Source organism: Eretmochelys imbricata, chromosome 10 (genome assembly GCF_965152235.1).
Source record: "Eretmochelys imbricata isolate rEreImb1 chromosome 10, rEreImb1.hap1, whole genome shotgun sequence".
NCBI lineage: Eukaryota > Metazoa > Chordata > Testudines > Cheloniidae > Eretmochelys > Eretmochelys imbricata.
In genome coordinates, this window is record NC_135581.1 from 27,808,202 (window position 1) to 27,834,689 (window position 26,488).

Sequence of the window (26,488 nt, forward strand, 5' to 3'; positions counted from 1 at the left end):
GATCCTAATCCTAATTTGGGGCTAATATTAAAGAAAAACTACTATAAATATATTAGACTGCAAGCAATTTTTGAAGAAGAATGGAAAACAGATTGTTCAGAAAAAAATAGGCACTGTGCCTGTTAAATATGCTTGTATGACACTGATTTAGGAGCCTAAATTACATGTTCAAAAGTCACTTAGGAGACTAACTCCCACCAACTTTCATTGGGAGATAGGCTGCTAAGTCACTTAGGCACTTCTGAAAATTTTACCCTTTATACTTAACACCTAACTTCCCTAATTCAGAGTTCATTTATGCTGTTTGTGCATGGACTATCTGAATTGGTGTCACCACCAGACCATGGAGTCAGGTCTCCTTGGTGTTATGCTGGCAAAGGCATCATGGAAACTATTAGCCTCAGCAAGGTATGTGCTAATAGAAATATCAGAATCCCAAAGCCCACAACCCTTTTCTCCCACACATTTTTTTTTTACCTCAACAGAACAGTTTAAGAAGGGCAACAGTTTCTAAGCTCAATTGCTGTTAAAAAAGTAGTCTTATTTACTGTAGTAACGGACACTGCTGTAGCTGTAAATCCATATGCAGGTAAATGTGCACAGCAATGCTCTAGTGAACACTTTGAGATAACAGACTTCTGCTTTGAGTCTCTCACTTCCCACGCGGCTGTTGGGTAGTGCCCTTAATACCCTTTCCAGCTGCTCAGCAAAAAACATGACAAAAAGCACTTAACCAAAGAAATCCTTTATTGTCCTCAAGAGTTTCAGGGGAAAACAGCTTGTCACAAAGGACCAGAGAATAACACAGAATTTGAAATATAATATTTTATATATCAAGCATTACACAGCACATCAATCCTCAGACCTAATTCTGCACCCATTCAAATAGTGCTTGGATGACTCAAAACCCAGACTTAACCCTGCATGCAGAAGCTCACTCCAAGTGAATCCTTCCACCTCGTTCAGGAAAGCACATGCAAAATCATAACTGTCCATTCCTTGTTCAGGTGTTCTCACTTGGCCACATTTGGTCTGTAACACCATCCCCAGTTTTTTCTGGAAACTTCAACACACCTGGGTTCTCTCTGCAATCACCTCTTCATACTTCACGCTCATTGTTCTCAATTACCAAATTTTTCATTTACTATTCATCAGAGGCATCAGGCTTACCTCAGTCTCTCTACATTATCAGAATGATCCAGCCCTCATTTAAAGATTTAATTCAGTCTCTGAGAGTTCCTATGGCTGTTTATCATCTGGACTACATGATATTCCTGATTCTCACTAGCTGACTGCTTGTTTCCTCACAGCAAAGGGCAAGCATAACAATTTCCACCATGTAATACACATTTTCAAACTCAAAATAACAATATTACTTCCTTTGGACAAGAGTAAATTTCTAAGGAATTTACCCCACTTTTAACCCCAGATAAAATGTATTCCCCTTTTAATTAAATCGTTTTGTGCATAAGAAAACCATCCTTTGCTTTTTTGGGGGTGTGGGAAGGAATACTTTTTTAGCTGTTTTGTGAATGGTAGGGTTCCCGTCACCTTTGTGCAGCTACAAATTAAAGTCCTTTTTATATAAACTGTCATATTCCTCCCTGAGCAGCAAAGAAACTTGTGATATCGCTCAGTGCAGTTTGGGACCACCTCACAACTCTTAATATTCTTCACTAAAAATGACAGTAGACATTTTGCATCACATGAGTAGAAACAGAACATCAGCACCTAAATGAGCAGAGCACCATCTGCTGCTGTATTCTCCAAAGGAAAGAATACATACTATATAATGTGTGTTGAATGGTGTAATGATGTATATCAATTTAGGCCACAACCGTGCAAGCAGCTCTCTGTAGAGCTACATTAACCTCAATGGGGTTCTCCCCATATGTAATAAATTACACAATTGGCGCCTTAAATATGATCAAGGCTATGATGACTAGCAACAGTAGAACCTCACTAAATCACAGTGATGTTTGGAAGATCCTTTGGAAATTACTGAAAGCTAACAATTTTAAAGCTTCAGAAAATGTATTTTGATTAGCTTAGTGTGTTAATTATCTAGGCCAACACTTCAAAGTACCCAGGTAAAAAGTCTATCATATGTATTTTGTAAAAATAACAAAGTCTAGCAATGCAAGATTACTGCTATTACTTTTCTATTAGGAAGTGAACTTTAATTTTTTGTGTACAAACTATATGGCATATGTACAAGCAAATGGGAAGTAGTGAGATATCCCCTGGAGCCTGCATGTTAAATACGGATTTCTAAATGAACAAATATAGTTTATGGCTACAACAAAATACAGATGGAATGACTCATGGGGAGGCAGGAGCAAAACTCCCATTGGCTTCAGTAGGGTCAGGATTTCACTGACGGTATACTTTAAGGTTCCTAATGGCATCATAAAATGAAGCTTTAGTAACCCAGAGTTACCAAACACATGGCAACATCTGTTTGGTTTGCTGGTGTTCCTTTTAAAATACTTGTTACTTGACAAATCCCTGGTACTGTTGAGTCCCTTAACTACTGCATAAACTGATAACATTACCTCACACAAAAGCAAAATGTGCTTTTACTACTGCACCTCCGTAGCTACCTTTTCTAAACATTCTGAGACCTCAGTCTTGCAGTTGACTCTGTGGAAGTGTATCATTTCATCCATGCAGAGCACTGTTGACTTCTTCCTCACAGTCAATAGGTGGGCTGGGGATTAAGACCCAGATTTGCAAAGATATGTAGGCATTGATGTGCTCAGCATTGCAACACCTTCGTCTCATTTTCAAAAAGCGATTTAGGCATTTAGGAGCCAAAATCCCATTGACCACTGTTCTGTGTCCTTGCTGGGTGATGAAGCTCTGTGAGGAGATCCTGGATCTGATTCTATGTGAAGTGGTTAATGTCTCTTTCTGACAGGACCCTTTGCATGCAAGTATGCAGCAGTTTGTCCAGTATTAAAAAACCCAAATATTATTGTTGAGAACATCTTGAGTAACCAAAATACTAACTGTTCACTAATGGTACTTGGAGTGAGAGTTTATTGAGAAGGTGTTGACAGGGTAAGCTCCAGGAACATCTTTATCAGCAAAATCTACGGTTGTTATTTTTAAACATCTTCCTATCAGGCTTTATTTTGCTTGGTGACTTACTTTGTTCTGTCTGTTATTACTTGAAACCACTTAAAGCCTGCCTTTTATACTTAATAAAATCACTTTTGTTTATTAACTAACCCAGAGTAAGTGATTAATACCTGGGGAAGCAAACAGTGGTGCATACCTTTCTATCAGTGTTATAGAAGGTGGACAGTTTATGAGTTTACCCTTTATAAGCTTTATACAGAATAAAATGGATTTATTTGGGGTTTGGATCCCATTGGGAACTGAATATCTAGGTGCTGGAGAAAGGTGACCTGCTGAGCAGTTTTTGGTTAAAGTCTGCAGCTTTGGGGGTGTGGACCAGTCCTGGGTCTGTGTTGCACCAGGCTAGTGTGTCTGGTTCAACAAGGCAGGGTTCTGGAGTCTCAAGCTGGCAGGGAAAATGGGCTTAGAGGTAATTCCAGCATGACAGGTGACAGTCCCATGGGGGTCTCTGTGACCGAACCTGTCACACTACTGACCATCAAACATTGGTGAAAAACCTATTTCCTGAAAGAGGTGGTCCTGTGTGGCTCTACTCTCTCCTGTAGATTACTCAGAGGGTGATTATGGACACAGCTTCTCTTCACTTAAAGGTCTCTTTTGTGGCTTGTCACAGATTACAATTCTGTTCCTTTGAATTTGAATATGGGGCTGTGGTGGGAGATCATTCAAAGATATAAGTTATAATATTTATCTAGAAGTAGTTTTGTTTTCTTAAACCACAAATCAAGCTAAAGGTTTTGCCACAGGAGCATTTAAGCAGAATTTATTTATACAGAATTTCAGCAGCCTTCTAAACTGACTGATGTTCACTGGTTCACGAACACTACAGCCATTTCACATCAACTCCAGTTTAGTCTATGTTCATCAGTTCTGGTCAATGTAATTATGGTTTCTGTTTTTACCATTTACATATCCTGGACAGCTGAAGGGGGAAGTGTGTGTGTGTGCGTGCATGCATGGGAGTTGCGGGTAGTCCTGAGTTTGGGAAGGAACAATACTAGAGATATATCATGGGTTTCAGAGTAACAGCCGTGTTAGTCTGTCTTTGCAAAAAGAAAAGGAGTACTTGTGGCACCTTAGAGACTAACCAATTTATTTGAGCATGAGCTTTCGTGAGCTACAGCTCACTTCATCGGATGCATACCGTGGAAACTGCAGTAGACATTATATACACACAGAGACCATGAAACAATACCTCCTCCCACCCCACTGTCCTGCTGGTAATAGCTTATCTAAAGTGATCAGAGGCTCGTTCACCTGCACATCCACCAATGTGATACATGCCATCATGTGCCAGCAATGCCCCTCTGCCATGTACATTGGTCAAACTGGACAGTCTCTACGTAAAAGAATAAATGGACACAAATCAGATATCAAGTATTATAACATTCATAAACCAGTCGGAGAACACTTCAATCTCTCTGGTCACGCAATCACCGACATGAAGGTCACTATCTTACAACAAAAAAACTTCAAATCCAGACTCCAGCGAGAAACTGCTGAATTGGAATTCATTTGCAAATTGGATACTATTAATTTAGGCTTAAATAGAGACTGGGAGTGGCTAAGTCATTATGCAAGGTAGCCTATTTCCCCTTGCTTTTTCCTACCCCCCCTCCCCCAAGACGTTCTGGTTAAACTTGGATTTAAACTTGGAGAGTGGTCAGTTTGGATGAGCTATTGCCAGCAGGAGAGTGAGTTTGTGTGTGTGTGTGTTCCCCGGGGGGGGGGGGGGGAGGGGGAGGGAGAAAGCCTGGATCTGTGCTGGAAATGACCCACCTTGATTATCATGCACATTGTAGGGAGAGTGGTCACTTTGGATAAGCTATTACCAGCAGGAGATTGAGTTTGTGTGTGTGGTTTTTGGAGGGGGGTGAGGGGGTGAGAGAACCTGGATTTGTGCAGGAAATGGCCCACCTTGATTATCATACACATTGTGAAGAGAGTGGTCACTTTGGATGGGCTATTACCAGCAGGAGAGTGAGTTTGTGTGTGGGGGGGCGGAGGGTGAGAAAACCTGGATTTGTGCTGGAAATGGCCCAACTTAATGATCACTTTAGATAAGCTATTACCAGCAGGAGAGTGAGTTTGTGTGTGTATGGGGGTGGGGGGGTGAGAAAACCTGGATTTGTGCTGGAAATGGCCCACCTTGATTATCATGCACATTGTAGGGAGAGTGGTCACTTTTGATAAGCTATTACCAGCAGGAGAATGAGTTTGTGTGTGTGGTTTTTGGAGGGGGGTGAGGGAGTGAGAGAACCTGGATTTGTGCTGGAAATGACCCACCTTGATTATCATACACTTTGTGAAGAGAGTGGTCACTTTGGATGGGCTATTACGAGCAGGAGAGTGAGTTTGTGTGTGGGGAGGCGGAGGGTGAGAAAACCTGGATTTGTGCTGGAAATGGCCCAACTTGATGATCACTTTAGATAAGCTATTACCAGTGTTTCATGGTCTCTGTGCATATATAATATCTACTGCATTTTCCACGGTATGCATCCGATGAAGTGAGCTGTAGCTCACGAAAGCTCATGCTCAAATAAATTGGTTAGTCTCTAAGGTGCCACAAGTACTCCTTTTCTTTTATCATGGGTTTATTATCTTTAGGGGAAAGCCTGTTGCATATGCTTTTAGATCTTTCTTATCTATTGTTCCTACCCTCTAAGAAGGCAGACATCATTTCATGGGAGAAAAATAGACAAAGATATCCCAAATTGTTGGGAATAAAAACCAAAGCAAAATGTTTATTCAATCGCTATGAAACTGTATTATGTATGACACACAGTCCTCTAGAAGAAATGGCAAAATCTTTTTCAATAATTAAATAGAACAACCCTATACAGGATACTACCCTTTTTCAATGAAGTTATCTTTTCTTCTGTTACAGAAGGACTTCAGTGAATTTTTCTTCCCATAAAGATGTGATTTTTATAATATATGGAATAGATGATGTAAACTTGTAATTCACTGCAACCAATAAGTTTGTAAATTGAATAGTAAACATGTCATTCTTTGCTCAGAATAAAAAGATCACCTTTCCCTTGTTAGCACACTAAGTGTCTTGTTTTGGTGTCAGCATGCACAAAATATAAAGCTCAGACTGCAGTTAATTTGATCTCACTTGAAAATCGAGGCCCATACTGTAACATAAAAAAGGCAAGACTGTATTCTAGGACACATCTATACTGTAAAATATTAAAGGGCAAAGAATGTATCTTACTCTGAGTTTGTAAAACACCTGTAATTTATGGTGTTATATAAATGATTTTTAACAATGATAAAGCAGTTGTGGGAAAGCAAATGAAATAGTAGATTATAGAGTGGAAGAAGAAATTTTAAAATAAAGGAGAAATGAATTCAGAGGACAGGAAAGGAAACTAACTAATAAAGGAGGAAAGACATGAAGAAGAGTAAAGGACTACTAATATGAGAGGATGTATTTTCCATATCCTCTTGGTGGGCAACAAGAGAAAGAAATTACCTCGATATCAAGGCATTTTTGTTATTTCCAGTATTGTAGTGAAGGGAATTTTAGCAGTTTTTAAAGACAACACTGTTAGTGGCCAAAAGAGAAAACATAACTTCCACTACTTTGTGCTGTGAGCAAACGGCATATCCCTCATTCCCATCACCTACAACTAGGAGTGTATGTGGTCCACTGTCTATCATTTGATTGCGTGCCCACAATAGGTCAGTGAACGGCGAGTTCCTTTTACATAGGTTAAGCCTTTCAGTGGTAGTGGTGCAGTACCTAATGCATACCTGTGATGCAATGTTTGGGTTCTGGGGAACTTTGCAACTTCTTCCCCCTTCCTGAAGCACACAGTCTTCAATAACAACTGTCAACACTTGTGATTAAGATAAAAGAGCACAAGAGAAAACACAAAGGAGAAATTTACAGCAGAAGCTATATTCACTGCAAGGTGAAGGCTGGCGTTCTTAAGGGAGGGGGAAGGGGGGGGCAGCCATGAGGTTAATGCAAATACTGCCAGCTAAAGCCGATTGGCAGCCTCTCAGCAGCTGGGGGAATAAAAGAGCTGGAAAGCAGAAGGGTGGGGCAGCTGCCAGAGGAGCAAGCAGGCAGGAGAAGAGAATTCCTGCCAGCAAGTTGCTGAGAAGCTGCTCAGAGACAGTGCCCTGGACAAACAGGCTGAAAAGCCTACCGAAACCAGGGGAGCTAGGAAGGAATTCATGGCATAGCAGGAGTTGTTGAATCCCAATTCTGCCTATCTGTCTTAAGAGCCCTGAGTGTAACCCAGTGGAGTTGGCAGCCTTGGGTCCCCCTACCAACACTTGAGAGACTTAAGAACTGAAAGGGTTTCGGGGGGGAGGAGGGGAAAGAGTATTGAACCCAGGCTAGGAATGTTGTCTGGCCTGTGAAGGATATACCTGGAGTTTTAAGCTGAAAGCAACAGCTGTCTGTCCATAAAGAAATTTTGCAATCTGCTTAAAACAACATTTAGGGTGAGAAATTATTATTTGTAGCCAATTTCTTTAGTGTATTGAGCCTAGTTTGCGTGTTTGTTTTATTTGCTCAGTAACCTGCTTTGTTCTGTTTGCTATCCATTATAATCACTCAAAATCTACCTTTTGTAGTTAATAAGCTTGTTTTTTGTTTATTCTACAACCAGTTTGTATCATTCATAACGGGGGGCGGGAGAGCGGCAAAAAGTTGTGCATATCTTCCTCTACATCGGGGGAAGGAGTGAATTTCATGGGTTTACACTGTATAGATCTCCATACAGCACAAGACAATATCATTTTGGGTTTACACTCCAGAGGGCGTGTATACTTGAGTGCTGGGCAATCCTCGATCCGAGTCTTCCCACACAGAGCTGATCTCAGTGTCTGTGTGTCCTTTTGAAGCTGGGTGTGGCCTGATCTGCGTGCGTGCTAAAGGAGGCTTGAGCCCTGGCACAGCAGGACAGGGAGAGGGAGCCCTGGCTGGTGGAACAGGCAGGCTCAGTGGGACCCCAGGACATCAGGTGGCACCCTGGAAGGGGGGGCAACCCACCACACAGATGTCTAGCTATAGCAAAAGGATCAGTTAGGATGTATAGAAGATTTTGTACGTGGTTATGAGGTATGTGATGAGATGTGGCATAATTATGATCTTTGGGTAAACTAATTTTTTGATCCAAAATTCCTTTACTTTTGTGGATTTGACTACAAATCTTCTGTTTGGGATAGTACTCAGTTATTCAGATGCATAACCTTTATTTAAACAAAAACTAAACCCAACCAAACAAATCGAGAGTTTTCTACAGCAATAGCCCCATATGATTTTTTACTTTACTGCTATTATAAACTGAGGTGTTTGGGGCCACTGCTGCATAATACAACAGTTTGGGCGAGGAGGAGGGTGTGTTTTGTTTTTAACAGGGAAGGAAGAACATTCAAAATAAAACATGACTTACTGATTTGAAAACATCCAGTGACTCATACAAGCAGACTCAATATGCTTTCCACCGACACAAAACCACATAAAAATTCAGAGATATCAATTATGTTCAGAAAATGTGTCATGAAATTCAGTCAAAAAATCAGTCTGCACAGAGATCCCATTCATTCCATTCTGCCTTCAGTGAGAACATTCTGTAGATGTTTTTCAGTAGGACATCATTAGTTTATCTACTTTAGCTTTTACCTTAACTTCTTTAGGCATAACTGTTCTTGGCTTTTTTTTTTTTTTTGACCTAACAAGTATTTTGTTTTTATTCTCTTTTTCCTGCTAGGCAGCCCTAGCATCTAAACATGAGCTGTCTCTCAATCAACCAATTGAGTATGCCATGGGAGCTCTAGTAACCCTCTGATAGAGACTCAGGGTATTATGATGATACTTGTGGATTCAGAGGGATTGCGTCACCAGCCCCTTTGGGTTGTTATTTCCACACCTTTTGTTTTTAATGGGTTTACCTTCTCCCAGCCCACACTTTGTGAAACAGCTGCAATGTGTAGTTCTGAAGATGCTTCAGCAGAATAATTTGATATGAAAGCGTTGTTATATCTGGTGCATAGTAAGTACATTATGAAATACCAAACTATTGAAGTTAGGAAATAGATTTTGAGTGAGGCTATCAAGGTTTCATGTCAAAGGATTTTTTTTTCTTTTCACACACAACATTTACAGTGCATATTTTCTGTGTTGTAATTTTTATTTATACTCCACTTTGAAAACACAGCCTTCTATAATCTGGAGATGTAGTTCTGAGGATAATGAAAACTAATGTTTTAATGATAATTCTACATAAACTCTTCTCATTTTGACCCCTCTCTGCTTTAGTCCCATTTAAAGCATCAGGATGGTGCATGGAGTAAAGCACAGAATGTGGATAACAGTGGCAGAATTTGGCCCTCACAGTTTTGCCTTCTTCACAGACTACTGGAGATTTCTTAGGGCTACAATTAGACAGACATAGGTAGGCATCTGAACCACTAGTTCCTTTGTTTTTAGCACAACATTTTTAATTCCATGGAAGAGATGGAATATACAACAGAGGGTTAGATGTACAAACTGGTGGTTTCCAAACTGGCGATGATGCCTCCCAGCTTTGCCTTAATCAAGACACAATACGGAGACATTGAACAGATTCAAGTGGGGGATGAGACTTGCCCTTCTGGCTTCAGAACCCACATGCTGTGTTGGCAGAGCCTGTTGGAACACTGAGAAGTGAATAGTGTTGACTAAGACAAACACTTTTGACCAAATAAAGATTTGCTGCAAGGCTTTGTGTGGAAGACAGATGGTATCTAGCTCTGTTCAAATTTACATAAAAACAGCCATACTGGGTCAGACCAAAGGTCCATCTAGCCGCGTATCCTGTCTTCCGACAGTGGCCAATGCCAGGTGCTCCAGAGGGAATGAACAGAGCAGGTAATCATCAAGTGATCCATCCCCTGTTCCCCATTCCCAGCCTCTGGTAAACAGACGGTAGGGACACTGTCCCTGTCCATCCTGGCTAATAGTCATTGTTGGACCTATCCTCCATGAACTTATCTAGTTCTTTTTTTTTCACACTCTGGAAGAACTATGTTAACAGTAGGGGAACTTTTTAAATTATGTCCATGCTCAGTCCAGTCTCCCAAAAATAGAAATAACCCGTTGCTGAGTTGAAATTTGCTGATGGCTTGAAAGTCACGGCACCTTAAAAAGACACCATAATTTTTTAACTGGTTCAGTTTTAGCAGCAGATTTTTATTTCTCTATCCTGTTCCTTGGAAAACATCTAATGCTGCTGAGGATTCTAAACTAATAAAGTATCAGATGGGTAGCCGTGTTAGTCTGGATCTGTAAAAGCGGCAAGGAGTCCTGTGGCACCTTATAGACTAACAGACGTATTGGAGCATAAGCTTTCGTGGGTGAATACCCACTTCGTCGGATGCATGTAGTGGAAATTTCCAGAGGCAGGTATAAATATGCAAGCAAGAATCAGGCTAGGGATAACGAGGTTAGTTCAATCAAGGAAGATGAGGCCCTCTTCTAGCAGTTGAGGTGTGAACACCAAGGGAGGAGAAACTGCTTTTGTAGTTGGCTAGCCATTCACAGTCTTTTACACTAATCAAATCCTTCTTGTTTAACACATAGGACTCCACTTTCAATACAATTTGGGATTTTGCTGTGGAATGGGACAACAGTACACAACTGTTTTTGTTCTGTTTTATTTCACTTAACAAACCTTTCAAGAGGTTAAGAATGTGTACACGCTTCTGGTGAAATCCTGATGAGACTGAAGTCAATGGTAAACTTCCCATTGACTTCAACTGGGCCAGGATTTCACCCTTTATGTAAACCGTGTTGTGTAACCCTGCTGTGCACTACTTCCACTATAAGTACTATGGTGCATATATGGGGAGTTTATTGGACCAGTATACAAATTATATAGAAGAGGTCACCTTAACAATTTCACATCTGTGGTCAAATTTGACAGCGGTTTAACAGAGCATGACAACCTAAAAGCTTAAGTGAAAAAGTAAACTTGACTAGTTTATACAACTGAAAGTGAAGAGGGAGGAAGGAACTGTATCACAAATATTAATTGGCTGTGAAGACAATAATGGAAGTACATTGATCACATGGGGAAAATAGTTTATAGGATTTGATTGCCTGAAACCAAAAGCAATATGTAAAAGAGAGGGCGCTATTATCTTCCTAGAAGATAATTCCCTTGGAATCAGTCAATACGTTTTGTAATTTTTATATGCATTTCCCAAAATTAATTTCACTCACTTAATACAATATTTTCAATGGCTGTCTTGTTCTCCCCACTGTCTGCTCAACCAGGGAACAACATTTACAAAACAATAAAACACAATGAGTCCATTAAGTAATGTTAGCAAAGGCTAACAAAAAAAACCTCTCCATCAAACTTGGACTCAAAAACCTTAACTGTTCCACTGCAAAACCAAAACAATAGAAACAAACAAAACATAGGATGAACAGAAAGTCTTTTTGGAAATGCTCTGAACATCTCAGGATCTTTCAGATCAATGAAGGGGGAGGAGATTCCATAACTTAAGTCCATGCACCCAGAAAACCATGCACCCAAGCCCCAACACAATCCAGGGACTATTGAGGGTCCCACATGATCTTGATAGTCAGGAAATGGCATGGAGAAAGCTAGAACCTCTATAAACTTATCTTCCTTTTGAGACATTGTCAACATCACTGCTGTCATTTGAGGAGTTAAAAGATGGATTAAAAGATTATTAAAAAATAATTCTAGTTATGGTAGATATAGAACACAGACAGAATTAGTATAGCAGAGGTCAAGTCATTGCTGGGTATAAATGTAGATCTCTCAGCTAAAATATGCCTCTTTCCAGGATGACCTCCTCAATGTTATACAGATATTATATCTATCTGTATATTTTATTTGTGTGTGTGTGTCTGTGTGTGTGTGTATCCCCAACACTTCCCATTTTAAACCTTGTTTTTGGTTGCTTATGATTTTGCCAAATTGTATTCATTTGGGTTGAATTTTTGCAAGCTGTGTATCTACTTCAGGCTGACTTTTTTTTCCTCTGAAAGTCTGATTTTTTTTGTCCTGTGGGTAAGAAGAATATGAGATCATGTAATTAAAAATAGTATCTTAATGCATACACACAAGGGGGGCTGAATTAAGGTTGCACAGGCAACTTTAATTCTAGCATTTCCTCAATTTTGAGTGCAACCTGTGCAACCTTAACATTCTTTTAATATAGTTTTGTGTGTGTAATATAAATGTGTAGTCTGACTATTCACTCTAATCTCTTATTGCTGAAAGCATAAGAGAATGTGCTAATCATGCAGTTTTGATTAGCTGTGCTTCAGTCATCCTGCCAAGTGGTTTACAGAATATATTTTGACTGCTGTGTTTGAAACATATTTTAAGAAATCTGGCAGGAGATCTTATGTAACTCAGATAAGAGTATCTCTTTTTAATAAGAAGAATGAAAACGATATCCCTTTGGGATATGCAAATACTGTATCTTAAGCACACAGTTTCTGTCATTGGTTTGGTTACGTTATGCTCCTGAAGTTTTGTGACATCATAGGACTCCCCTCAATGAAAATTGGGATTTTTCATGAAAATAACCTATTTTACAAGCTATTCTTTCTTTACCTCTTTCATAGGTCAGTCCTGTTCATTTGCAACTTAAATACAGACCTAGAGTCCTTTAATCTAAAATTAAATCAGGAATTTGTACAGAAATATTCATGTTTACTTCACATTAAGGATTATTTCATATACTGATGCTGTGTTCAGTGTGTCCTACTAATTAAAAAGGGAGAAAGAATGCACTTCACTCTAGCTATGACCTACTTTTTGTGTCTTTCCCTACAATCAGAAATGGAAAGCTGAAGTTATGATACATTATTTACCAGAAAGAGCCAGTATTTGAAACTGCAGGGAGAAGTAAGAACAGTCTTGGAAAAACTCACACTGTTTCTTGCGGTCCTATAGCATTCCAGTAGGTACTTAGAATGGAAGGGTAAAGATAGAAGAAAGCAGACAGACTATACTACTTTTTATACCAGAAAATATTTTTTCTGGTAGAGAGGAATAAACTATGTGCCACTAAAAAGGGATATCCTCAAGAGAAGCATTTCAGAAGTATGACAGTAACAAGTAAAATTCATTACTAATTCAAGTGGTAATAAAAAAATGATGGTAATCAAGGAAAGGTCCTTACCATTGTCCCGACACTACCTCTGGAAGAGAAACTAAAGGCGACAACTTTATTATCAGAGAAATACTGTTTCAAAATGGAAAAAACTGACAATTTTCCATGTAAATAAAGACACCATGTAACTAGGTGGTATCTTTGCAGCTTTCCATTTAACAGCAGGGTGGGACTACTTCAAGAGCAGAAACATTTGTGTGGGCATCTACAGAAAAACATGTCTCTGCTTTGCTTTGTTTGGTTAAATTGGGAAGTACCCTAGGAGACGTCCAATGACTGGTTTTACACTTTGGTTGTGTTCTACACAGACAGGAAAGCTCTCCTGAAGTCTGTGCAGAAGTTAATTATCCAGCCGAGCATGACTATTTGAGAGCCATCTAATTCTTGCCAAGATTGAAGAGATCCTGAGTCCAGAGCAGATGTAAGGCTCCGAATACCATTGCTTGTGTTGTCCTAGACCAATCAGTCACACACTCTTTCTGAAAGTGGACTTAGACAAAACAACTTGGGAGTTTTTGTTTTTTTAATAACACCTCCTGGCAGTAGCTTGCCTGGAGTGGGCAAGGGCCTGAATGCAGGGAACTGTCAGTGCTGTTTAAACCCTTGTTCAAATCAAGTGTGATGTAAATAAGGTCTTGGTCCTGCAATTGTATCTAGCCATGTTGAGGTAATGGGGCTGTGTGTGGGTGCAAGGGTGCATCTGAGTAGCTCCAATGGTAGGAGAGGGACCTTTAGGTAGGGCTCACCTCATCTACTGAGGGGAAAACCACCACCACCAAAAAACAAAAATGGAAAAGATATCAGGTACATTGTTTGAGTACACGTGGCCAACTAAGAGGCCTGCTTGATACCCAATTCACATATGAGCATTGGATATTTGCAAATGTAAGTTAGGTGAATCAAGTGTACATGAATAATTGAGGGCATCTAACTTTGAAAATCTGGCCATAATTTCCCATCAGTAATTTTTAATGTTATAATACCCTTGAATGTCCACTGTTGTTTTTGAATGCTGGAGTTCAGATTAATAGTCCAAGGTTTTAAAGACCTGACATCCACTTCATATAGGAAAGCACACAACAAATAAAATATTAAAATTATATTAAAAGTTTAGCACAAACCCTGAAAATTGGAACTCAGAGTTAAGCATTCCCCTCCCAACAGTAACATATACTGACGCAGTGAGTGAGCACTGCAGGACATGATATAGAAATGAGAATCACACATTATTGTCATTGTGCACATTTCAGCGTGAATAAGACATACCTTTCAATTTCTTTCCCCCATGCCCATCTCAAGTGGCATGATCTTTATACTTCTGTAACATGCCTTTGTGTGCATGTTACTGTTTTTGATATATTTACGTTTAGGGAAATATTACAAGACTTATTAATGACCAAATCCAGACCAAATGCTTTTCTCTTTTCAAGTGGTGGTACTGAGGCTCTGCGCCTCCTAGATCTGCCAGATCTCAGAAGGAACTGATGATTGTATATAATGTTTCCCACTAATGAATGCATGCAAAGAAAGTTGTTAACAAGAGTCACAATTAGGTCACCCAAGATTTAAGATCAAGAGACTTAATCATACCATTTACCATTAGACTTCATTGGTATTCACAGGAAGGCACATTAATAAACCCTCCTACATGAGGGTTTAAAACAGTTCCATGCCCATTTTACAGTGCTCATAAAGTATTACTGCACAAGGATCAAATGCACTAGTTTAGACACCCAGATTCATGCACATAATATGATACAAAACTTAAAAATTACGTACAGTTTATAATGGAAAATGATTACCTCTTAGAAGAAGGGAAGGCTGGGGGAACCAGTAAGGTTTAGGTTAGGATTTTAGTTTAAACAAGGTCATTAGGCTCTGATAAAAATCATAACCCCAGGTTAAAGTTGCAGCAGTAAGGAAGGTTCACTAGAAGCAGCAGACAGACTTCCGAGTCAGTCACTGTGCTTTTTATAGGTTTATGAATTACAGCTTATTTCTACCTAAGGCTGCGATCCTAAGCTTCTTCACAGCCTTAAATAAGCTGTATGATTCATGTTTCAAAGGCTGATTTTTCAGGCACAAATATGAGATGAAATAGGTTTTTTAAAATGATTTTGAGCAAGCTGTGAGGTTTGTGTTTTCACAGACAATTTTAAGGCATCAGAATTAGAATTAAATTCAGCTCCACAAGATCATCCATAAAGCCATAAAACAACAAACAGTGACTGAGGTGGGATGTAGTGCTGAGAGAATCGGAGAGGGAATCTATCACTGATAAGGGGTTTAAATATCAGGATTGGGGAATATAAAACAGAACAGGGAGGGAGTGACTGGATAACATTATTGTTTTTGTTAGAAGAGATGATGAAAATACATCAGTGTGTGGATGGAGAAAAACTCTTGGAGAAACAAAAGATGGTTTGTTTCTTTGATTAACTCCTTTTGAACATCCTTTAACTTTTCATACAACTTTACCCTGAGCCAAGCCAGGTCAGGCAGCACTATACTTGGGCAACATAAGAAATTCTAGAAATATGAAATCATGAATATTCAAGATGGTATATAGGAATACAAAATCATTGCTAATAGAGACAACTGAAAGAAAGGCATAATAGCTTTGCAAACTTTAGCTCCAGGTGGCATAGTAGAAAAAGCTTTCAGAAGTCTAACTGATGTGTTATATACATCAATGGAAAAAAATCACTCAACGTGTGCTAAATGTGAAGTCCTTTACTTTCCATTGCAGCCAGTTATTGTAGCATTGATGAGTTGGAGAGATCTCAATTAAAAAATGTAGACCTCATAAACATTAACTTCCAATCAGCATACAGATTAGCACACAAGAGGACATGGATAATAGGTTGAAGAGACAATTGTTTAAATCATTAACTGGTGGCCAATGCCTTATTCAGCTCTTTAGTACAGAACAGATCAGACACATAACCCTGCTTAATGATTATAATTATTTATCATTTATACAGTGAGAGTACCCTTGGCCTGATCAGCTGCAGAGTTTCATTGTTAGGTACTATACTAACTAACCAGATCAGAAAGCCTCTGCCCTCAATTTAGAATCTAAAAGTAACCAAAGTAGACAAAGGGGCTGAAAGGGATACACCAAATGGATAAATTATCAAGGTAAATTATCATTGGCATGTCTTGTTTGATTTTAAGTATTTGTATTATGAGATAGAGGTTTAAAAATGTGTTAGCTAATGTGTTTAAGAATGACCTATTTTTCCTAGTTTGGGCATGGCCAAATATCTCCAAATTTACCATCCCCAACCTTTCTTTATCATCAAGGTTTGATCAGAGCACCTTTTCTTACAACCTCCCAATAAACCAGAAAGCATCACTCCTCTATGTCTAGGAGGAGTATCCTTGACTTGAGGACTGTCTGTCATGGGCCAGGACATTGCCAGTTTGGCAGAAACGGCTTACTGGAGTTAATAGGTATAAGTGAGGCTCATGGTACAAGTGCTGGATTGGATAGCTAACAAAGAATTTGTAATACCCTGGCACACATTCATTAAATGGACACTGTGTTCCCAGTGGGAATTTGTTACACAGATATTCTTGAATCACATCCACTGATGGATAGTGTCACACCCCCTCTGGCTTACTTGCAGCATAGGGAGAGTATTTAATTAGGACTGCTTCAAGTTCTCTTAGCTCCACACTGGCGTTACTGCAGTCTTCCTGGATTTTTGCTACTGTGGGATGGCTTTCAAATTCTAGAATTTCTAATTGTCTTCCAGTTTTAGTGATATAGGTCTGTCTATATACCGGTATATTGTAATTTTAATTGAAATGCAATCATATCAGAAAAGTGGTTTTGACACAATGACATTAAGAGTTACATGCTGAAATTCACTCAGTGACATCCATGTCAAGGTTGCCTTCTCTGCAGTCTCAGCCTGGCACCTGAAGTTAAACTAGTCTCTTTTACCTTTTATGTCATCTCCAGTAGTGAAAGTTTGCCATTTGAATTTCATTGACCATTTACTTTGTTATGTGAATGACAACAGAATTCACCACTTTCTTTCCCAGCCATAGTGTCCCTTCAGTACTAACAGTGGTGAAAACCTCTAAGCAAATAAGACTCAGAAAATTAAGAAATCCGATTTGATGAGTAAGAAGCTGTCATTTCTGACCATAAACGTATGATGGCTTCAACACTGTTTTTATTAACTCCACCCACATTTATTCTTTCATTCAATCAAGTCATTCATTCAGTGTTCTTTATGTTGTTACTTTAGACAATGTTGCTTCAAATGTAGTTTTAGTAGACATGGAAAATTTCTATTTGCCATGTGGGGACTTTCATAACTTCTTTCAATTCGTGAAGTTCACTTACAGCTTGTGGTAAAGCTCAGTCTGGTTACAAAAAACAAATCCCAGTCCCCAAAACACCTCCAATGCACCTGACTGTGAATCAATTTTCAGCACGTGGGATGGAAAAGTAACCACTCATTTTTTCTTAGCTTCTTTTGTGGTATTTTTCATATTCAGTTATGTTTGGATAGAACAATGGCAATACAACATTCTTCATACTGCCTTGCATCAATCTATCATAATAATGCTTGGACATCAGGAATTTAACTTAAGATGCCTGTACTATACTATGAATATAGTATCTTCCAGCCACTTATTTGTTATTGTATTGGTTGGTATATCACTACAAGGGTTAAATTCAGGCACGAGCTGACTGGCACGTAGACATGACAGCACATATCCAGGAAGGCACACAAACACCTCTGATAGCGACCGTCAACCAGAGTGATTACTACATTTTTTTACGTTGATTGGATAGAAAAAAACGATCCTAGTAGTTCTAAAATTGTGAATGCAATAATAAAATAATTTGGAAAAAAATCACATGAAAGAATAGGTGTTGCTGGAAAATAAGTGGGAAGAGGCCATTTTATTCAGTAATCAGACAAAACCACACATATGAAGGATTTGTGAGCCTGCCTCCCTTAGATTTTGAGAGTTCCCTGCCCTCTTTCCTCAATTCAGAGAAGGAAGTTTAATAAAAAGAAACAAAAAACTTCCTTTTTGGTTCTCATGGCCCTATTTCTTCCCGAGAAGACTGCCCTCCAGTGATGTACAACTCATATCAATCTTTCAGCTTTGGCAGCTGGCTCCATTGACACATTACAACTCTAATGACAAAACAGAGCATCTTCACACCTCCTAAATCTCCATGTTAACATTAGTGCAGTCACCTTACATCAGCAAGACAAATACCAAGGAAGAAGTATTTTGCCCGTACAAAAATAATTAAAAAGTATTCCTCACAGAATACAACATAGCGAGCAGGATTATCCTAACTGCTTTTTTCATAATTTTGATGCATTCCAACTGTCTGGTGTGACTGAAAGATCATATTGTTAAAACCAAGTAATAGCTTATAGCAAAAAATTAAACAAAATTTAAAAAGAAACATCCGATTAAGTTCATGAAACACATACTATGAATGGAATATTTGTTTATATTTATACATAATGTTCTGTAAACCTTGTCAGAACTGCTGCTGCTTGGTACCTGTCTTATGGCCACAAAAACAAGGTGGTGGTATTTTCTACTTCTAAAAATTAAAAACAAACAAAAAAAAATTAAAGGAAATAAAAAGAAATATACATCTTCTTACACAGCCAGTACTACAAAGTTGCCTCTCAACTCTTATTAATATAGTTTTAGCAAGGAAACACCCAATATAGGGCATGACAAAGCTAGCTTTCCCATTGTTTGGCCATATTCTTAAAAATACTTGCTGTATGTGTATCCATTTTAACACCAGCTTGCACAAGTATTAGAACCTATCAATTGTGCATGCACATATTGGTACTGAAAAAGAATCTGCAGATGCATTTGCACAGATAAAGTTCAAATGCAACACAGACTGAAATACGTAAGACAATCTGGCACTTCCATTAAAGGAAAAAAACAAAATAAAGAGGGAGCAACTTGGGTATAGGAACTCCGTTATTTACAGAGCATGCCACAAAACCACAACAAATAATATTCTACAATGCTTTAACTCTTCTGACATTTGCTCTTGATCTTGACATTAATTTTTATCTGAAAACAGGCATAGCACAGACAATGAAAAAAAGAATATCTCAGCATCTCAAACAATCTGGCAAATGGGAAAGGTTTGTGTGACATTTGACCTTTATAAGTACTAGGGCTTCATTTTCTACATTAAAAAAAAGGACCCAGGTGTCAGACAGATTCCCGAAAAAAGTATTAATTGCCAAATCCAAATAAATTATATTTGAAAAATCATCCATACTGTAATGGTACTTCATAATAAGATATACAATATTAACCAACACAATCAATAGTAAATTAGCTGAGATGAATATGTTCCTCTCTGGAACCCAAAAACTGCAGTCCACCTTTCAAGAGAACCTTTTGTTGTGACATGAGAAAGAGTCTGCTTATTGTACAGTAGGGAAGAACATTTTGCATATTGTTGCACTTACCCTTAGTTGTTCTCTTTCACAACTCATCTGTTGTCTCGAAATCTACAATGAGAAAAAAATATACAGATTGAAACATAGCATACCTCTTTTGAAAAGCACAGGCAGGTCTACAAACTTAAAAAGAATAAATACAATAAATTCTGTCTTCAGCATTAATGAAATATACCAGATAAACAACATAGGATCCAGTCCTTTTGTAATAGCAATTAAGTACACCACACCTTTCTCCTACCTCTCCCAGCCCCCGCATGCACCACCTGGCCTGTGGTTAGGAAAATAATAAGGTAAAATTTATAAGGACGTTTTATTGCATTGTGGATTTGGGGGACATATTTGTGTCAAGAAGAAAGTCTCGTTTTCTCATTTACTGTTCTTTGATTACATAAGGCAAAGTACATAGCTACCACAATACACCACTGTAGTTCTACTGGGTGTAAACAATAACTCACATTCATGCATTGATCCGGACACAGCAGCAAAATGAGGACAGACACATGGATGGATTTTAAATGACAAAGCAACTTCCATTAAACTTAAACACATGGGAGGGGAGCTACCTGCCCATCACCCATACTCTTCTATACAAGGCATTTAAGAGATTACTGTATGGGGGTTACAGGTCTCCTATCATATAACATGTAACTAGTTGAGGTATGCTCTCCTCAGCCTACCCCCCAGGACTCAGCTCTTTCAGAGTTCTAGCACACTTTCCTCCCCCCATCCTCCAGCAAGGTAAAGAAGGGTGGGGGACCTTGGCCCCCTGAGTGCCACAATGTCTGACCCTATCCCATGAACACTGTTTCCTCTAAGCTGTGCACGTGTGCGTGCGACACACAGATCCTAAACCCAGTGCACACGGCGAAACACCACAGGCACAAAAATTTGCACAGAAGCTCAAAAATTTGCACAGAAATTTTTTGCACACATGGCCTGTCAAAATTTAAAGGGCTCATGAGCCATGAGCCCCAGGGCAATCAGCAAAATTCCAGGTCTTTTACCTCTCGGAATTGTTCGTTTTCTCCTTTTAACTGTATTGGAAACCAGCTGCAAGTTGTGACAAATTAACAGCTCAACCAAGTACATCAGTTAGGTACTAGCACATTTCTTCTTAACTTACTGTGGCTTGAAGATGCTGCAAGGAAAGCAAAAAACTCCCTGGGCCTCTGCTAACTGGCCCTATGGGAGCAAAAAATTCCTTCTTGATGCCCAAATGTACAATCAGCTAGACCTGCAGCATCTGCCAGGCTGGATTCCCATTCCCAGTTTTGAGTGAGCAGGGTGGGGTGTTTGAACAGAGCTGAAAAAGGCTCTACTTGGCCCTTGATCCAGGTTAAATCCTTAAGCAGGAGGATGCTGACTAATCAGCACCCCTTTCCCCACAATTGTTGCCAGAGACTCCAAGTCGGGGGATAAGGGAGGAGCTTCCCGTTGTCCTTCAGCAAGACTCTCTCTCCCTTGCTGCTGGGGCTGTCCCCCTTCATCATCAGCCCCATCAATTCCCTCCTCCACCCCCACGACATTGAGGCATGTAGGTGACATATCTCACCACAGTACATCTCCAATGACTGTAATTACCTTTCATTACAATTACACTTGGGGTACACACAAAGTAATGGTACAACACAGACATAACTAGCAACAGGGTGAACTCCAGAGGAAGTGGAGGTAAGCTCCAGTTCAAGGAAGCATCAGAAATTCAGAAGCTTTATTTGAAGGGTATCTGAACTATCCAAACATCTTTGATATACAAAATTTAGATGGATGTTTCACCCGGACAAACTATCTTCAAAAATTCCTGTACTTCCCTTTTTGAGTCAAGTCAACCACTACAAGAGCAGCCTTACTCTCCTGATATTTTACCATTTCCGCTTTGTCTTAAGTGGACCTGTGAAGTGTAGAAGCATTTTTAAATGTTTTTCCTTAAATTTAAACCAAATAAAATATATTAAAACCTTTTTTAAAAAGTCAGTTGAGTTCAGTGTGAGAGAAGGAGAGACAGGACTTTTCCTGGGTTTAATATAAAAAATGGTTCACACATCCACACTACAACTCCAAGTAGTACATGAGCAAGATAACATTTTCACAGCATACCATACAAATAAAATATTATCATGGGAAGAATTAATCAACAGATTCCTATGATCCCTTCCACATCTGCCAGTGGTGGGAAACTAATCCTAATGGTACTGGAAATGGGTAGAACAGATTCCAATGAATATCCCTCTCCTTCCTGTTCCTCTCCCATTCCAACAGGCTTCCATGAACCAGTATTAAATTTGAGAGATAGGCCAGTGAGGCATTGGTGAGCGGGCACTCCCTACAAATTTCAGAAATATCAAAGATAAGGTTATTATTGCTGGGTCCCCATTGTGACTCCATGGGAATGTTCAGGCATTGACAGCAAAACTTGTGAGATAACTATGCGACCAGAGGTAAACTGGGTCCATCAGGGCAGAATGGAAAGACTGGGAAGTAGCACTCACCAATTCTATGGGTTTGAAGGATTGTATTGCCTATATCCCTTATTGCTCCCTACACACATTCTGCTAAGGGGAGCATGTAAAAGAAAGTCCACAAGGCTCCTGCCTCCCCCCTTTAGGGTTTTTCTACAGATAGGTGATACAATATGGCATATAGTTATCGAGTTTTGTTTGGTTTTTATGGCATGGGCTAAACCATTTGCCGAGTTTGTAAAGATTAGCTAAGAAAATAATTCAAAACTGTTATAAAATTATCCACTTACTGAATATCATTAACTTTGTAAGCATAATCATTGTAGTTTCCTTTTTCCATAATAACTTGCATGACAAATATAATTCACAAGACACTAAATAAAGAAATGTGCAGTAATACATCTTTATGCTACATTCAGAGGTCCAGAGTACATTTGGACACCACTAAGTCAAGCAGGCACTTACGAGAGGGTAAAGTCTGAAACAATACATATCAACACAGGGTATTTTATTCCCCTGGTTGCTGCTGACAAAAAAACCTTCTTTCAAATAAAAGTAAAAGTATTTATGAAATTCTAAAATCTTTGTCCTACTTAGCAATGGAAAAAGTCCTAATAAATAAAAAGCATAACGTTCCTTACTTATATGAAAGGTACAACAATAAATCCCCTATGCCAGAAAGAAAATTACACAGCACAAAAAATATCTATGCACATGTTGTTTGTAACATGGCACAAAGAGGAGAAAGGTATTTATCATTGGTCTATCTATAAATTTTCCCCCAAAGAATAAAATTAAGTACAGCTAAAGTGACTATGTCTTGGAAAGTAATTATTCTATTTTTCAAACTTGGTGCTTTTCACACCAGTTATAAATTTAGTTAAAATTATATTAGACTACACTGTAAATATACTTACGCAAGTGCCAAGAGTTTATTTTAGATCTGAATCCACTCTGAGTCTATCTATTAATGTTATTCATAAAATGTAACTAAGTTTCTAAAAAAGTTTGGAGTGAATCTGGGGCCTTGAATTTTTTCGTTTGATTTTTATGGTCTTTTTTTTAATAAATTACAATTTTCACTTAACTGATGCCAGGTAAAATGTTTAGTACTCTTGCTTTTAGACAATGGTCCTATACACATTAACACAAGTGGGTAACTTTACCCATGTGTGTAGTCTCACTGAGTCTATCTAGAACTACGGATGTACATGAAGTTATTTCCACATGTAAGCATTTGCAGAATCCATTTCATAAATAGTCTCCATCGTTACAACAGCTAGTTCTTACATAGTGCTCTAGATCTCAAAGCACTTCCCAAAGGAGGTTAGTATCATTATAACTATTTTTACGTGGGGGAAACTGAGTCACATGGAGGGTAAATGATTTGCTCAAAGTCACTCACCAGGCCAGTAGCAGAGTCAGGAGTAGAACTAAGATTTCCTGATTCCCAGACCAGTGCTTTGTCCACTACACCACACTGTCTTCCTTTAGAAAATTTGACTACAGAGAGGGATAAAGAGTCCACAAAATGTGTACTAATGCCACCTCTGCAACATTTCTGTGGTCACCTCCCTTTGGCCAACCATCACTAATGTCAGTCTTAGATACCCAATATCCAAGTCACATCTCTAGCAAACACCTTTAAAAATAATGTGTTTCTGAGAATTTATATGTTCTCATCAATCAAAAGCAATATAATTTGCATAAACATACATACACAGTAGGTAGTTCAAGGAAAAAGCTTCATGGAGGCATGGAGGAGTTTTCAGGATACTAGTGTGGTGCAATGCTGCTTATTATACTCAGTTGCCCTGCTCACTTGTCCTTTCCCTTGATGCTTTGTCATAACCACCTGTGATCTCTGGTCATATGTTTAGATGGTAAGCTCTTTGGGACAGGGGTTGTATTTTGTTATATGCCTATGTACAGAGCACAACGGAACCCTGATCTCTGATTTGAGGATCCAAGTATTTCTACAATTAAATACTTAATATTAGTATTAATAGTAAGAAGAAAAAGTAGTCACAATATAATATAGTCAACTCATCATCTGCATAGAGTTCAACAGGAAATAAAGGATTTAGAACACTGGCGATAGTTAATTTATAATTAAAAAAAATAACTTGCTATTACTCGATAGCACAGGAGATTTGGAGTGAGATAATCGTCACTTCCCGGTTGGGAACTGTTGCTCCTCTGCTATCCTTCCACCTGCCTTACATACTCTTCCCTGCGCATACATGCTTCAACACAGCACTGGTCTCTGATGAAATGTGTACATCTATGAGGCATTTATAATCCCCTCTCATTTCAACAGTCACACCAGCTTATTGTGACTGTAAATGATTGTCCAACATTTAGCTAAAATATAGAGATAATTAAAATTTTACACAGTTATCGACTGTTCTATCTTGCTCATTTGAAATCTTATCCAAGATTGTCAAGAGAAGAAAACACAATTCATCTTTACTCCCCACTCTGACACAGTTAGGAAAAGTAGATGAAATATTAGGTTGTAGCTTTAATAACATAGAATCATAGAATATCAGGGTTGGAAGGGACCTCAGGAGGTCATCTAGTCCAACCCCCTGCTCAAAGCAGGACCAATTCCCAACTAAATCATCCCAGCCAGGGCTTTGTCAAGCCTGACCTTAAAAACTTCTAAGGAAGGAGATTCCACCACCTCCCTAGGTAACGCATTCCAGTGTTTCATCACCCTTCTAGTGAAAAAGCTTTTCCTAATATCCAACCTAAACCTCCCCCACTGCAACTTGAGACCATTACTCCTCGTTCTGTCATCTGCTACCACTGAGAACAGTCTAGATCCATCCTCTTTGGAACCCGCTTTCAGGTAGCTGAAAGCAGCTATCAAATCCCCACTCATTCTTCTCTTTTGCAGACTAAACAATCCTAGTTCCCTCAGCTTCTCCTCATAAGTCATATGTTCCAGTCCCCTAATCATTTTTGTTGCCCTCCGCTGGACGCTTTCCAATTTTTCCACATCCTTCTTGTAGTGTGGGGCCCAAAACTGGATACAGAACTCCAGATGAGGCCTCACCAATGTCGAATAGAGGGGAATGATCACATCCCTCGATCTGCTGGCAATGCCCCTACTTATACATCCCAAAATGCCATTGGCCTTCTTGGCAACAAGGGCACACTGTTGACTCATATCTAGCTTCTTGTCCACTGTAACCCCTAGGCCCTTTTATGCAGAACTGATTGTCAAGTTCATCATTAAGAACAGTGTGGTGCCCCCTCCCTAAGTGTCTGATGCTGTGGGAAGACACCTTCTCTATGGACTCCATTCTGCCTCTCATCTCACAGCGCCCCGTTCACACAAATATAAAAATGCAACTTTCCATAAATTTATCAAGGACATTTGAAGGCAAATTGGGAGGGACTGGGGAGTGAAAACAAAAACAAAATCTAACCCTCAAACTTGTCTGTAAAAGTCTGAAAAAGGAAAATAGTTAACAGTTGCTATTTAAGCGCATAATTCCCTGTTTTAATTAGATGGCGATCATTTAGAGGGCCATCAAGAAGTGACCATTTGAATTAGGGAATTTTAAAACATCTCACTGAAAAACATCAAACATTGTAGACACCACGGCTGGAAAGTGGCATGTAGGAGTGAAATGAAGCATTTATAGATGGTGGAGGAGTAAACTGATGGGTGCAGGGAAGTTTGCAAGATAAAAAATGCACAAATTCACACAGGGGTGTAAGGAGAGGATGATTATGGATTATCTGTCTTCCTTTACAACTCCCACAACCCATCTGACCAGCAAAGTAAACAAAAAAGCAACTTACTTAAAAACAAAACTACTCTAGCCAAAAACATATTTAAAATACATATTGAAGTTTACCTGGGTGACCGTGCAATGTCTTGGTGCCAACTGGCAGACAGTGCAGATGTACACAGCGTTTTTACAAGGGTCCTCTGGGTTAGATGTATGCATATTAAGTTTACCAGTTTGTGGCATGTGTGGTCTCCACTATGCACCCACTGGTCATCTATCACTGGGAAACGTAGGTACAGAAAATGTTTAAGGAATTATGTAGCTACGTTGAAAATTATGTTCTTAAGATATGTGAGTTAAGGCAGATCACCAGGTGGTGGTAAACATGCTCTTGTCAGGCAGGTATGAAGAGAGACTTCTTTTTCTCTCTGGTTGGTCATTTGTGTCTTATACGCTTCACAGTGGAGGCCTAGCTACAGTCTCAGCC